Source organism: Canis lupus, chromosome 20 (assembly GCF_048164855.1).
Source record: "Canis lupus baileyi chromosome 20, mCanLup2.hap1, whole genome shotgun sequence".
Lineage (NCBI taxonomy): Eukaryota > Metazoa > Chordata > Mammalia > Carnivora > Canidae > Canis > Canis lupus.
The window spans coordinates 27,330,412-27,343,950 of record NC_132857.1 but is presented as its reverse complement, the minus strand read 5'-3'; the positions used below and the strand labels follow the sequence as shown (position 1 = coordinate 27,343,950).

Genomic DNA, 13,539 nt, shown 5'->3' with positions numbered 1-13,539 from the left:
AGGTGGGGAAAGAGAAAAAAATGGAAATTTACAGTCTGATATAAAAACGAGTTGTACTGGAAAAAGGAAGAAAAAAAAAAAAAAAAGGAGAGGTAGCCTCTGGTTCTATATACTGTAAATCCCACGACTTCCCCTGGAGCTTTTGAGCGCTGCTTGGTCAAGAACTTGCTCTTCCCCTGTGCTTCCAGCTGGTCTTCTGGGGGAGGGGGCTGCTGTGCTGAGTGTGTGCTCAGTGTGTGCACCTGGGGGAGCTGCCCTGACCCCTGCCAGGTGCTGTTGACCCCATGAGGCCTCTGTCCCCTGGTGGCCCCGCCTCTCCCAGGCACCCGGTGACACCAGGAGGAGCGACACTGGCGGTGGCCAGGTCTCTGGCCCTGGAGTCAGCTCCCATAGTAACCATCGCAGACTCCCAGTCCGCAGGGGCCTGGGTGCTCCCGGGACGGGGGCGCTGATCTGCACAGCTCGGGGGCGCCCGGGGCAGGAGCATCCTCACTCTCCTGTGCCCTCCCGCCTCCGCCTGCCTGGGGCAGCGCAGGATCCTGGCTGTGTCCGCTGGGCGCCCTGGGCTCCGGGGCCTGCGCTGCAGGAATCTGCTGCACAAAAATAGATATATAGGTGGCTGTATGGGCCACGGCCTCGAAGGCAGCAGGTGCAGCCCCCTCCTTCGGAGCCGCGGCCTGACCTCCGGCTCCTCCCCGAGGCCCCGCGGGCGCCCCAGGCCCGTTCCGAGCTGGGCCCTACCCCCTCCCTACTCCTCCTACTCCTCCACCACCTTGCCCCTCCCCCCCCATACTTGCTATTTTTTGTTGATGTTCGACATTTTGAGTTTTTCCTTGTTGGGTGATGGAGGATAATTTTGTGGTCTATTAAATATTCTTCAGTTTTGGTTCAGGACACATTCAAGTACTTGGAAACAATTTGATGCTTTTGAGCCTTGCTTTGAAGATTTTTTAAGGAGCAGTGCATCTTAAGCATCCTTAACTTCCTAAGTCAAGGATTCACTATTACTGAGGCTCCATGGAATTTCAATGATTTTAGTATGGTTGGTGGGAACAGACACTATTCCCATTCTTCTTTTGATGCCAGGCAATGTTACCTCCAATCCTCGGGGTTTGTCTTTTCCCGGCCTTGAATAGTTTGTTTACAAACACATGCCAATAAGTTCTCAGCTGAGGTGTTGAGGCAGGTCCTCTGTGATTGATAAGTTTTCTCTCTTAGCAGCTCCTTTGTACTCAGCACTGGTCTGTGGCCTCTGGTGGACTTGGTCTTCCTGGGTTCTCCATTCCATCCTCTCAACTTAGGGAGTCTCCAAGGCTTCTCCTTAATTCGAACTCCTGTGCTTTGCCATGGAATTTGAACTCCCATGATGATAAACTGGGGGAAACTTCAGGGCTTGCTTTACTTTATCTTCATCTGTCAGGAATCATTACCTTCCATTGCCTTAAGTACAATGTCTTGCAGATCTTTGTTTCACTTATTTTATCAGTTTCAGGTGGGGGGATAAATCCAGTCCTTGGTACTTCCTCTTGACTGAAAGCAAAAGTCCCTATTTAACCCACATGAAAGCCCAGTTTTAAGCATACATACCACTTCTGCTTAAACCTTACCTGTAGAGGCTACCTGGAGAAGTTCCAATTCACATCCTCTTCAATCTGTCCTATCAGAAATATGGTCTCATCATCAAAAACCTTTAAACTCTAATTTTGTTACTTGAAAGTCAGAGCATAATTTGTCAATGAGTCATTACAAACTTCAACTGGTAATTTCACCACACATGAATAAAAATAATCACTTTTATAAATGTTTTATTTATAAACCATAAATATATTTAACAGCTCACTTCTAGTACACACACATACAGCACATATTTAGGAATGTTGAGAGTGAAAAGTGCACTGGAATTTGAACAGGATAGATTTGGCTTTTTGAACCCGGTCAACCAAACTTCCCTTTCCTCTCCATCCCTGTTTTGTAAGCATTAAATGAGGTATGTGAAGTTCTAGAATACTCAGTATGTGTTAATAGTGCCCCCCCACCCCCGCCATTCTCAGTATAACCCACCTCTGCTCCCTCATTTTATGTAATTTCATTTGGCTAAAATAACCACCAACAATAGGACAACAGGGTTATTTCTGAGTATTGTGTGGGTAGATTAAGTGTTTTGTAGGCAGTTTGTGGGGTAGCATTTTGTCATATGGAGTTGTTTTGCTTCAGGGACTGCACTTTCCTTTAGTGGTAGATCTGAGTCACCAGCACATTTATGGAGTCATAACTCCTCAGGGGAGCCAAGACCTTGAGGGATTAGAGAGATGGTGCACCTCTAGTTCCCCGCTACAGGCTGGGGTTACCTGTGGAGGGAGGGTGGCTAGAATGGGGTCATGAAAGGCTGTGGCAGAGCTGGATTTAGAATCTCTCTGGTTCCTGAAGCTGGGATTGCTCTTGTGCTGTGAAGAATTCTATCCCCTCAGAGAATGTGTTTCACACAACTGGCAGCAGATAATTAGAGTCATTTGGGGTTCATCTGGACTGTGACTCAACTAGTGGGGGATCAAATGCTTTCAGTGTCATCTCAGTTCTATTGGCAGCAAAGAGGACAAACAAATCACCTGATTGTGTCCGTCTCTTATATGTAAGAGAAGCCTTGCCAAATTAAATTATGCCCTCAGTCCCTCTTGCCATGAATTTACAGTTCAATATTTCCTTTACTTTTCATTTAAAAAAATTATACATTTTTTTTATTTACAAAAATGTGAAAGTCAGAGTTAGAATTTTTAAATTCCTGTAGTGCCTCCTACCAAAGACAATCACTTTAACATTTGGGATACTTTTTCCCATTAAAAAAAAAAAAAGGTCTAGGATTAATTTTTGCTTCCTTTTTCTTTTTTTTAAAAAAAGATTTATTTATTTATTTGAGAAAGAGAGAGAGGGAGAGAGATGGGAAGGGAGCGTACAAGCAGTGGGACAGGCAAAGGAAGAAGGAAAGAATCTCAAGCATACTCCCTCCTGAATGCAGAGTCTGACCTAGGGTTGGGGGATTGGACTCAGTCCCAGGACCCTGAGATCATGAGTTGTGCTGAAGTCAAATGCTGAACCAACTGAGCCACATAGGTGCCTTGTTTGTTTTTTAATATATCTATGTGACCATAGTCCATATATAATTTCATGTTCTGCAGTTTTCATCTTACATATAACAGAAGTTTTTCCCCATGGCTATTATAAATTCTTTATAAAAACAATTTTATTTTATTTATTTTTTTAAAGATTTTTATTTATTTATTCATGAGACACACACACAGAAAGACAGACAGACAGACAGACACAGGCAGAGGGAGAAGTAGGCTCCATGAAGGAAGCCTGATGTGGGACTCGATCCCGGGACTCCAGGATCATGCCCTGAACCAAAGGCAGACACTCAGCCACTGAGCCACTCAGGCATCTGTATAAAAATAATTGTAATGACTGTAGAATATTAACAACTGGACTTATTTAGCTCACTTAAGGTATCCAGTATTTTTCACTTTTTCCTTCTCTCAATTTTTAATATTTATGCTGTTACAATTGCTATTACAAGTAGTTGTATTTCGATGAATTTGAATTATGTGCTTACATGTCTATTTCGTTGGCTGTCTACTCTTGGGGTATCTTATGGCTCTTGCATCACACAGGAGGAAAAACATGCACCCCTCTGATTCTTCCCAGTCTCCTTTCCTTCTTCCTACTGTCGATGTCTTGAAGCAACACTTCTTTACATGCTGAAGCTGATAAACTTTCAGGGATGTTGCTACTGACCTGAGATTGTTTTTGGAGCTGCATTGGCCAGACTTGCACTAAAATCAGAAATCCAGGGGTAGAGGGATAAGCTAATATTATATTTTCCAGGAGAAGGTGGGGCGTAAATGACCCTGTTCCATGACTATATTCCGTGAGATGTGCTCACCCAACACAACAGGTCAACTGGAGGGACATTGGCCATACTTTCTGCTGCTCATCTTTTGGAAATCTCATATTTTCCTGGAGGAAGTGTTCACTGGTGTTGGGGTAAGGAAAACATTGACAGCAGCTTCCTTCCCCTACCCACTCCTTGCCTGTGCAGAGGGCTCCTTCTTCTCAGGGGCTGTATAGATGGGTTGGGGATCCCTCTGAAGTGGCTGCTCCCAGGGAGCAACTAGTGGTGGGTGCCATGATGATCCCTGGGTCCAGGCTGGCTCCAGCTGCCTCTTTCACTGCTGGCTGTGGTGTGGCTGGGAGAGGCTCAATGACTGGGGTCCTTGTGTTCTGGTCATGAGACTGGTAGGATAATCACTCTAAGGGCTACATGAGGGATATGTGTGGGAAGTGCATGGGGTAAAACCTGGAAAACAGTTGGAGGTCCTTGTGCTGAGTAGAACCCTGGCCTTTGCTAGCCCTGGCTCCACCTAGGCCATGTGGCACAACCATTCCTCCATGACAGGGTCTGTTTCTGCTTGTGCTCATCATGGTCTAGGTCCTGGGACATGAACAAAAAGGACTAGAATCTCTGCAGAGAGCTGAAAGTCATTGGAGAGAGGCAGACAATGAGCAAAATAAATGCCATCTATGATGTAGGACAAATCAGAAGGTGGTGGGTATGATGGCGATGGTTCACAGGGAAGGACTGGGAACCTGGGTGGGCCTTGCCTTAGGCTCCCTGCTATCCCTCTCTCTGGCATCATGCCTTCCCCACCCTTCCTTGTGTTCCCAATCCCTGTGCAGGAAGCTTCTTGGCAGCATTGGGGGTGGGGGTAGGGAGTGATGGGCAGACTGCTGCACTGACGGGAAGGGTGTCCCCCAGCTCCAGTCTAATGCTTCTGGGAAGGAGGGGCAGGAGAAGGAGTGAGCTCACCCTTCTGGAGGGTGTCCCAGGCACACCCCTCAGCTGTCAGGTTGGCTCCTGGGCTGGGCTCCTTTTGCATGGAGGAAAGGAGGGTGAATCTTCCTCCCTCAATGGATGCAGCCCCAGAAGGCGTGCTGGGTCTGGGTGCCTGTGGGACTGCTGGCAGGCAGCGCTCTCAGCATTACTGGGGAAGTTGCCAGCACAGGCAGAGACAGTCCCAGGCTCCTTAGCCACCAGCTTTATCACTTTAGTCCTCAAATAACCCACCAAGCCTCTTTGGTGAGACGGGAACCTTCCTCCCCAATTGCTGTGGCCTGGCATGAGGCTGACTCAGTCATTCAGTAGGTGCTGACTGGATGTGTCAGGCTCTGTGTGGGTGTGACCCTGTGCCGCATGCCGCCTCTGGGCACAGAGAAAGCCCTGTAGGTTCTGCGTGGCCGTCATCATTCCTCATCAGTCCTACAAAGAGAGAGTGGGTGAGGGCCCTGGGAGGGTGCCAAAGAGGCAAGGAGGAGAGAGCCATTGCAGGCAGGGCAGTGCATGGACACAGCAGAGGGGGGACGCAGAGCTGGGCCTGCGCACCTGCGGTGGTGGGAGACGAAAATCGAGATATTTCCAGGACAGCTGGTGATGTATTTTCATTATTCTTTTGCTCAAAATAGAATTATCTTTAGAAATCAAATTTGACAGGCAGCCTAGGCGTTTTGCCTGGGCTGTCTGGAGGAACTGGCTTCCTCGCCTACAGATACTTTTTTTCCTTCCAAAGGAAGAGGAGGTAACATTCTGCTGGTTTAAAAGAAAGTGGGAGAGGAGGGAGATGTGCAGTAGATGAATTTAGAAGGGCGAGGCTGGGTAAGGTGGGCAGAGGAAGCTGGGAGAAAGCCCATTGTTAGTGAGAAAGGCTGAGGGGCCCTGTACTGATCATTCTGTTTTCCCTGGGAAAGCGAGTCTTGGACCCCTGGGGCCACCAGGAATAGAGCTCCATAACACAGACCCCTGGCTTAGAGGTCATGGTGAAGACAAGAAGAAAGGTCAATGTAAAACCAGGGAAGAAAAGAAGAGACAGAGACAGGGAGAGCGTGTCAGGCACTTGAGGTGGGGGCTTGGGAGTGAGGGAGAGGTAGTTAGAGATAGCAACAGGGAGGTTCCCAGGCCAAAGAGCCGAAACCCAGGCCTGGCTCAGCCTCTGCTAGCCTCAGTTTCCCTGTCTGGAAGAGTGAGGTGGTATAGACCTTCTTGCCCTTGCTTGGGTGGTCCAGGCAGCAGCAGATGTGAGGGAAGATCTGCATTATCCCTGTCACCCTCTGTAGCTCCAGACCATCCATTTAGGATGTCACCCGTTCTCACTGTTCTTCTAGGGCTCTCTTGGGTGAGCACTGACTCCAAGTAGTGGTCCTCTCTGAGTTGCTTTTTCTCTGCTTGGAGGGGGGCATCCCAGGGCTAGAGCTTCTCCTTTGTAGAGGTGACCAGAAAGGGCTGAGCCCTCCCCCATCCCTACTCACCAATAGGGCTTGGACCTAGGAAATGTGATGCAGGTGACTTATTGTTGCAACAAAAACAGAGGTGCTTTCTTGCTAGGCCTTGAACCTAAAATGAGGAAAGTACTGCCTAAATCCCACATTTGGAGCATTAACACACATAGCCCACATGCTCAGGACAGTTCCTGGTACAGCATGCACTTTCCAAGGGAAGAGCTGTGACACCAGTGACTGGGAGCCAGTGTGTCCAGTGCCCACAGACCTTCCATACCTCTTGTCACTGAGGCCTTCAGCAGGTGAGTGGGGACTGGGCTGGAGCCCCTCATGGCCCATGTTGGTCTTTCTGAAGACAGGTCCAGTCCCACATCCACCTGGCTGGCTTTGGGCTATGTCCTCTACTATCCAATGGTCACTTGGGCTCAGCATTAGCCAGCCTTGCCTCTCCTCTGGACACACAAGCTAATAACTGAGCTCTGTGTAGTGCTGGCCTGTGCCTTACAGAGGCTGGTGAAGATGGCATAAATGGCCAAGGATGATACTGCTGGCTAATGGTTGGGCCGAATGAAGCCCAGGGATCTGGGGAAATGGAGGGAGGCGCCTAAGTGCACAGGGCAGAGCTACAGCTCTTCCTAGTTGACATGTACTGAATGGGAGAGTAATGTATGGTGGTATTCCAGGTGCCAGAGCAGCAGGTGCAGAGGTCTGGAGACAAAGTGCAAGACCGACAGCTGTACATGGCTGGAGGGTCCAGGCAGAGGACAGATGAGCTGGTAGGGAAAGTGGGGCTCGCATCCCAAAGGCAGGGTGGGTAGGCACAGGGTTCTGACTTCAACCACCCTATGGGGTTGGGTAGGGAGGAGTGTGCCCAGATGGTGGGCTCCTATGCTGCTCCTATGCTGCTCCTCCATTGCCTATCTCCCCCAGCAACCCCCCCCCCCAGCTTAGAAGGAGTGATGGCAATCCTTTCCAGCCCCCATGGGTGCCTTCTGCTGTGCATGGAGTCATTTCACCCCATCTGTCTGCTCTTCCCTGGACTCTAAGTCCAGCCATGTCTGCCCTTCCTCTGAATCCCCTTTGCACCTGCACAGGGCCTGCAGCACACTTGACATGTGAGTGTAGAATGGATCAGTGCAGCAATTAAAACTCTTGGGGGAAAATTTCCAAAAGGGTATCCTTTTTAAATAGGAAAAATTGAACATTTGCAGTATTATTCTCTCTCCTAGCAAAATTTCACTTAAATGACAGTAAAGGAGTAAAAAGAGCAAAAACTTACAACAAAAAGAGAACTAGGGAGGCCAAAACACAGGTATGCCTCAGAGATAGTGTGTATTTGCTTCCAGACCAGCTCAGTAAAGTGAATATTCCAATAGAATGAGTCAAATGAATTTTTTGGTGTCCTAGTGCACGTAAGAGTTATCTTTATACTATGCGGTAGTCTATTAAGAGTGCAATAGCATTATGTCTAATAAACAATGTACATGTCTTAATTAAAGTTTATTGCTAGAAATGCTAACCATTCTCTGAACTTTCGTAAAGTTGTAATCTTTTTGTTGACAGAGGGTCTTGCCTGGATATTGGTGGCTGCTGACTGATCAGGGTGGTGGTTGCTGAAGGGTAGAGTGACAGTGGTAGTCTCTTAAAATCAGTCAACAATGAAGTCTGTGGCATTGACTGAGTCTTCCTTCCATGAACAATTTTTCTGTAGCACGTGATGCTACCTGAGAGGTTTATACCCACAAGAGAACATCTTTCAAAGTTGGAGTCAGTCTTCTCAGAGCCTGACACTGCTTTATCACTAAATTTATAGAATATTCTAAATCCTTTGTTGTCGTTTCAATAATATTCACAGTATCTTCATGAGGAGTATCCCATCTCAAGAAACTGCTCTTTGCTCATCCATAAGAAGCCACCCCTCATCTATTCAACTTTTATTTTTCTTTTTCTTTTTTAAAATTTTTATTTATTTATGATAGTCACAGAGAGAAAGAGGCAGAGACACAGGCAGAGGGAGAAGCAGGCTCCATGCACCGGGAGCCCGACGTGGGATTCGATCTCGGATCTCCAGGATCGCGCCCTGGGCCAAAGGCAGGCGCCAAACCGCTGCGCCACCCAGGGATCCCCAACTTTTATCCTGATACCACAGCAATGCAGTCCCATCTTCAGGTCCACACTTATAATTCTAGTTCTCTTGCTATTTCCACCACAGCTGTACATACTTCCTCCACTGAAGTCTTGAACCCCTCTAAGTCATCCATGAGGGCTGGAATCAACTGCTTTTAAACTCCTGTAATGTTACTATTTTGACATCATCCCCTGAATCACAAGTGGCATCAGGAAGGTAAGCACTTTTCAGAAGATTTCTAACTAACCTTCTCTGATATTTTCCCATTCTGTAGGTTGTCTTTCAGTTTTATTGACTGTTTCTTTTGCTGTGCAGAAGCTTTTTATATGGATTAAGTCCCAATAGTTCATTTTTGCCTTTGTTTCCCTTGCCTTCATAGATGTATCTTGTAAGAAGTGGCTGTGGCTAAGTTTGAAAAGGGTGTTGCCTGTGTTCTCTAGAATTATGATGGATTCTTGTCTCACATTTAGATCTTTCATCCATTTTGAGTTTATCTTTGTGTATGGTGTAAGAGAATGGTCCAGTTTCATTCTTCTGCATGTGGATGTCCAATTTTCCCAGCACCATTTATTGAAGAGACTGTCCTTCCAGTGGATAGTCTTTCCTGCTTTGTAGAATATTAGTTGACCATAGAGTTGAGGGCCCATTTCTGGATTCTCTATTCTGTTCCACTGGTCTATGTGTCTGTTTTTGTGCCAGTACCATACTGTCTTGATGACCACAGCTTTGTAGTACAACTTGAAATCTGACATTGTGATGCCTCCGGCTCCGGTTTTCTTTTTTTTTTTTAATTTTTTTAAAATTTTTATTTATTTATGATAGTCACAGAGAGAGAAAGAGAGAGAGAGAGAGAGAGAGAGAGAGGCAGAGAGACATGGACAGAGGGAGAAGCAGGCTCCATGCACAGGGAGCTTGACATGGGATTCGATCCCGGGTCTCCAGGATCACGCCCTGGGCCAAAGGAATGTGCCAAACCGATGCACCACCCAGGGATCCCTGGTTTTCCTTTTCAATATTCCCCTGGCTATTCGGGGTCTTTTCTGATTCCACACAAATCTTAAGATGATTTGTTCCAACTCTCTGAAGAAAATCCATGATATTTTGATAGGGATTGCATTAAATGTGTAAATTGCCCTGGGTAGCATAGAAATTTTCATAATATTAATTATTCCAATCCATGAGCATGGAATATTTTTCCATCTCTTTGTTTCTTCCTCAATTTCTTTCAGAAGTGTTCTGTAGCTTTTAGGGTAGAGATCCTTTACCTCTTTGGTTAAGTTTATTCCTAGGTATCTTATGCTTTGGGGCACAATTGTAAATGGGATTGACTCCTTAATTTCTCTTTCTTCAGTCTCATTTTTAGTGTATAGAAATGCCACTGATCTCTGGGCATTGATTTTGTATCCTGCCACGCTGCCAAATTGCTGTATGAGTTCTAGCAATCTTGGGGTGGAGGCTTCTGGGTTTTCTATGTAGAGTATCATGTCATTGGTGAAGAGGGAGAGTTTGACTTCTTCTTTGCCAATTTGAATGCCTTTAATGTCTTTTTGTTGTCTGATTGCTGAGGCTAGGACTTCTAGGACTATGTTGAATAGCAGTGGTGAGAGTGGACATCCCTGTCTTGTTCCTGATCTTAGGGGAAAGGCTCCCAGTGCTTCCCCATTGAGAATGATATTTGCTGTGGGCTTTTTGTAGATGGCTTTTAAGATGTCGAGGAAAGTTCCCTCTATCCCTACACTCTGAAGAGTTTTGATCAGGAATGGATGCTGTATTTTGTCAAATGCTTTCTCTGCATCTAATGAGAGGATCATATGCTTCTTGGTTTTTCTCTTGCTGATATGATGAATCACATTGATTGTTTTACGAGTGTTGAACCAGCCTTGTGTCCCGGGGATAAATCCTACTTGGTCATGGTGAATAATTTTCTTAATGTACTGTTGGATCCTGTTGGCTAGTATCTTGTTGAGAATTTTTGCATCCATGTTCATCAGGGATATTGGTCTGTAATTCTCCTTTTTGGTGGGGTCTTTGTCTGGTTTTGGAATTAAGGTGATGCTGGCCTCACAGAATGAATTTGGAAGTACTCCATCTCTTTCTATCTTTCCAAACAGCTTTCGTAGAATAGGTATGGTTTCTTCTTTAAACGTTTGATAGAATTCCCCTGGGAAGCCATCTGGCCCTGGACTCTTGTGTCTTGGGAGGTTTTTGATGACTGCTTCAATTTCCTCCATGGTGATTGGCCCGTTCAGGTTTTCTATTTCTTCCTGTTCCAGTTATGGTAGTTTGTGTTTTTCCAGGAATGCGTCCATTTCTTCTAGGTTGCCTAATTTATTGGCGTATAGCTGCTCATAATATGTTTCTAAAATCGTTTGTATTTCCTTGGTATTGGTGGTGATCTCTCCTTTTTCATTGATGGTTTTATTAATTTGATTCTTTTTTCTTTTTAATAAGGCTGGCTAGTAGTTTATCTATCTTATTAATTCTTTCAAAGAACCAACTCCTGTTTTTGTGGATCTGTTCTACAGTTCTTCTGGTCTCTATTTCATTGAGTTCTGCTTGAATCTTTATTAACTCTCTTCTTCTGCTTGGTGTAGATTTTATTTTCTGTTCTTTCTCCAGTTCCTTTAGGGGCAAGGTAGCTTGTGTATTTGAGTATTTTCCAACTTTTTGAGGGAGCCTTGTATTGCGATGTATTTCACTCGTAGGACTGCTTTTGCTATATCCCAAAGATTTTGGATGGTTGTAACTTCATTTTCATTAGTTTCCATGAATCTTTTTAATTCTTCTCTAATTTCATGGTTGGCTCATTCATCTTTTAGCAGGATATTCTTTAACCTCCATGTGTTTGAGTTTCTTCCAAATTTCTTCTTGCAATTGAGTTCTAGTGTCAAAGCATTGTGGTCTGATGTGCAGGGGACAATCCCAATCTTTTGGTATGGGTTGAGACCTGATTTGTGACCCAGTATGTGGTCTATTCTGGAGAAAGTTCCAAGTGCACTTGAGAAGGATGTGTATTTAGTTGCGTTTGGATGTAAAGTTCTGTAAATATCTGTGAAATCCATCTGGTCCAGTGTATCATTTAAAGGTCTTGTTTCGTTGGAGATGTTGTGCTTAGGAGCTGTATCATTGCAGAAAGTGCTGTGTTGAAGTCTCCTACTATTAGTGTATTCTTATCTAAGTATATCTTTACTTTGGTTACTAATTGATATACTTGGCAGCTCCCATATTCAGGGCATAAATATTCATGATTGTTAGGTCCTCTTGTGGATAGACTTGTTAAGTGTGATATAGTGTCCCTCTTCATCTCTTATTACTGTCTTTGGGGTAAACTAATTTATCTGATATGAGGATTGCTACCCCAGCTTTCTTTTGAGGACCATTTGAATGGTTAATGGTTCTCCAAAGTTTTATTTTTCAGACTGTAGGTGTCCTTAGGTCTAAAATGAGTCCCTTGTAGACAGCAAATAGATGGGTCTTGCTTTTTTATCCAGTCTGAAGTCTTGCATCTTTTGATGGGATCATTAAGCCCATTCACGTTCAGAGTTACTATTGAAAGATATGAATTTAATGTCATCATAATACCTATCCAGTCCCTGTTTTTGTGGATTATTTCTTTGGGCTTCCTCTTTCTTTTACAGGGTCCCCTTTAATATTTCTTGCAGCGCTGCTTTGGCTCTTTCAGTTTCTGTTTATCTTGGAAGTTCTTTCTCTCTCCTTCTATTCTGAATGAGAGCCTTGCTGGATAAAGTATTCTTGGCTGCCTGTTCTTCTCATTGAGGACCCTGAATATATCCTGCCAGCCCTTTCTGACCTGCCAGGTCTCTGTGGAGAGGTCTGCTGTTAATCTAACATTTCTCCCCATATAAGTTAGGAATCTCTTGTCTCTCCCTGCTTTAAGGATTTTCTCTTAATTTTTGGAATTTGCAAGTTTCACTATTAAATGTCAAGGTGTTGAATGGTTTTTATTGATTTTGATGGGGAATCTCTCTATCTCCTCAATATGAATGCCTGTTTCCCTCCCCAAATTAGGGAAGTTCTCAGCTATGCTTTGTTCAAATATGCTTTCTGGCCCTCTGTCTCTCTTGGTGCTCTCTGGAACCCCAATTATATGCAGATTTTTCCTTCTGAGGTTATCATTTTTTTCCCCTAACCTTTCCTCAGGGTCTTTTCATTGTTTTTCCCTTTTTTCCTCAGTTTCCTTCCTTGTCATCAACTTGTCTTCTATGTCACTTACTCTTCCTTCTACCTCATTAACCCTTGTCGTTAGGACCTCCAGTTTGGGTTGCATCTCATTTATTTGATTTTTGATTTCAGCCTGATTAGATCTAAATTCTGCAGTCATGAAGTCTCTTGATTTCTTTATATTTTTTTTTTTTCCAGAGCCACCAGTAGCTTTATAATAGTGCTTCTGATTTGGCTTTCTGACATTGAATTGTAATCCAAATTCTGTAACTCTGTGGCAGAGAGTACTGTTTCTGATTCTTTCTTTTGTGGTGAGTTCTTCTTTCTAGTCATTTTGCTCAGTGCAGAGTGGCTGTATGAGTGGGCTGCACCAAGAACATCAACGACGACCTATGTAGATTTCACCCTAGATGATTCTGCCAAGGTCAGATACCAGAAATTGAAAACAAAGATCAGACTGATATAAAACAAAAGGACAACTAAAGTGAAAAACAAATTTTAAAACAATGTAGTAAAAAAAAATAAAAGGCCAAGAATCCCAAAGAAGAGAAAAAGAATAGGAAAAAAAAGAAAGAAAAAAGAGAAAAAAAAGAAGGGGTACTGGGAGTTGGTGGTGGTGACAAAGTTGTAGTGAAGGCAGAATGTCATCTACCTGATGGGTTCTAGAGGATGATCCTCTTGTTTCTGAATATATTAAGTTCTGTATATTAGAAGATGCTCAGTCCCAAATTTATGTAAACCAGAAATACTTGTAGAGCCCCAACATTGACCACCAAAACATAAATGAGATAAAAGAGGGGAGCAGAATGGGAATGAGGAATCTCACAGAATGAAGCAGCATGGTATAGCACTAGGTTCTGGGTGCATGCTGGTCATGTTTTAGAAGAATTAACGGAATTAACTTC

General features: G+C 44.5%; 1 long non-coding RNA gene across 1 annotated transcript in view; it reads left to right on the top strand.

Annotated features, from left to right (window-relative positions):
• Positions 1 to 8,537: 8,537 nt before the first annotated feature.
• Positions 8,538 to 13,539, top strand: part of LOC140612078 (uncharacterized) — a 153,509-nt gene continuing 148,507 nt past the window's right edge. Inside the window, exon 1 of the long non-coding RNA XR_012013393.1 lies at positions 8,538 to 8,668. This is a non-coding gene — a long non-coding RNA (uncharacterized lncRNA). The remainder of the gene's footprint in view (positions 8,669 to 13,539) is intronic.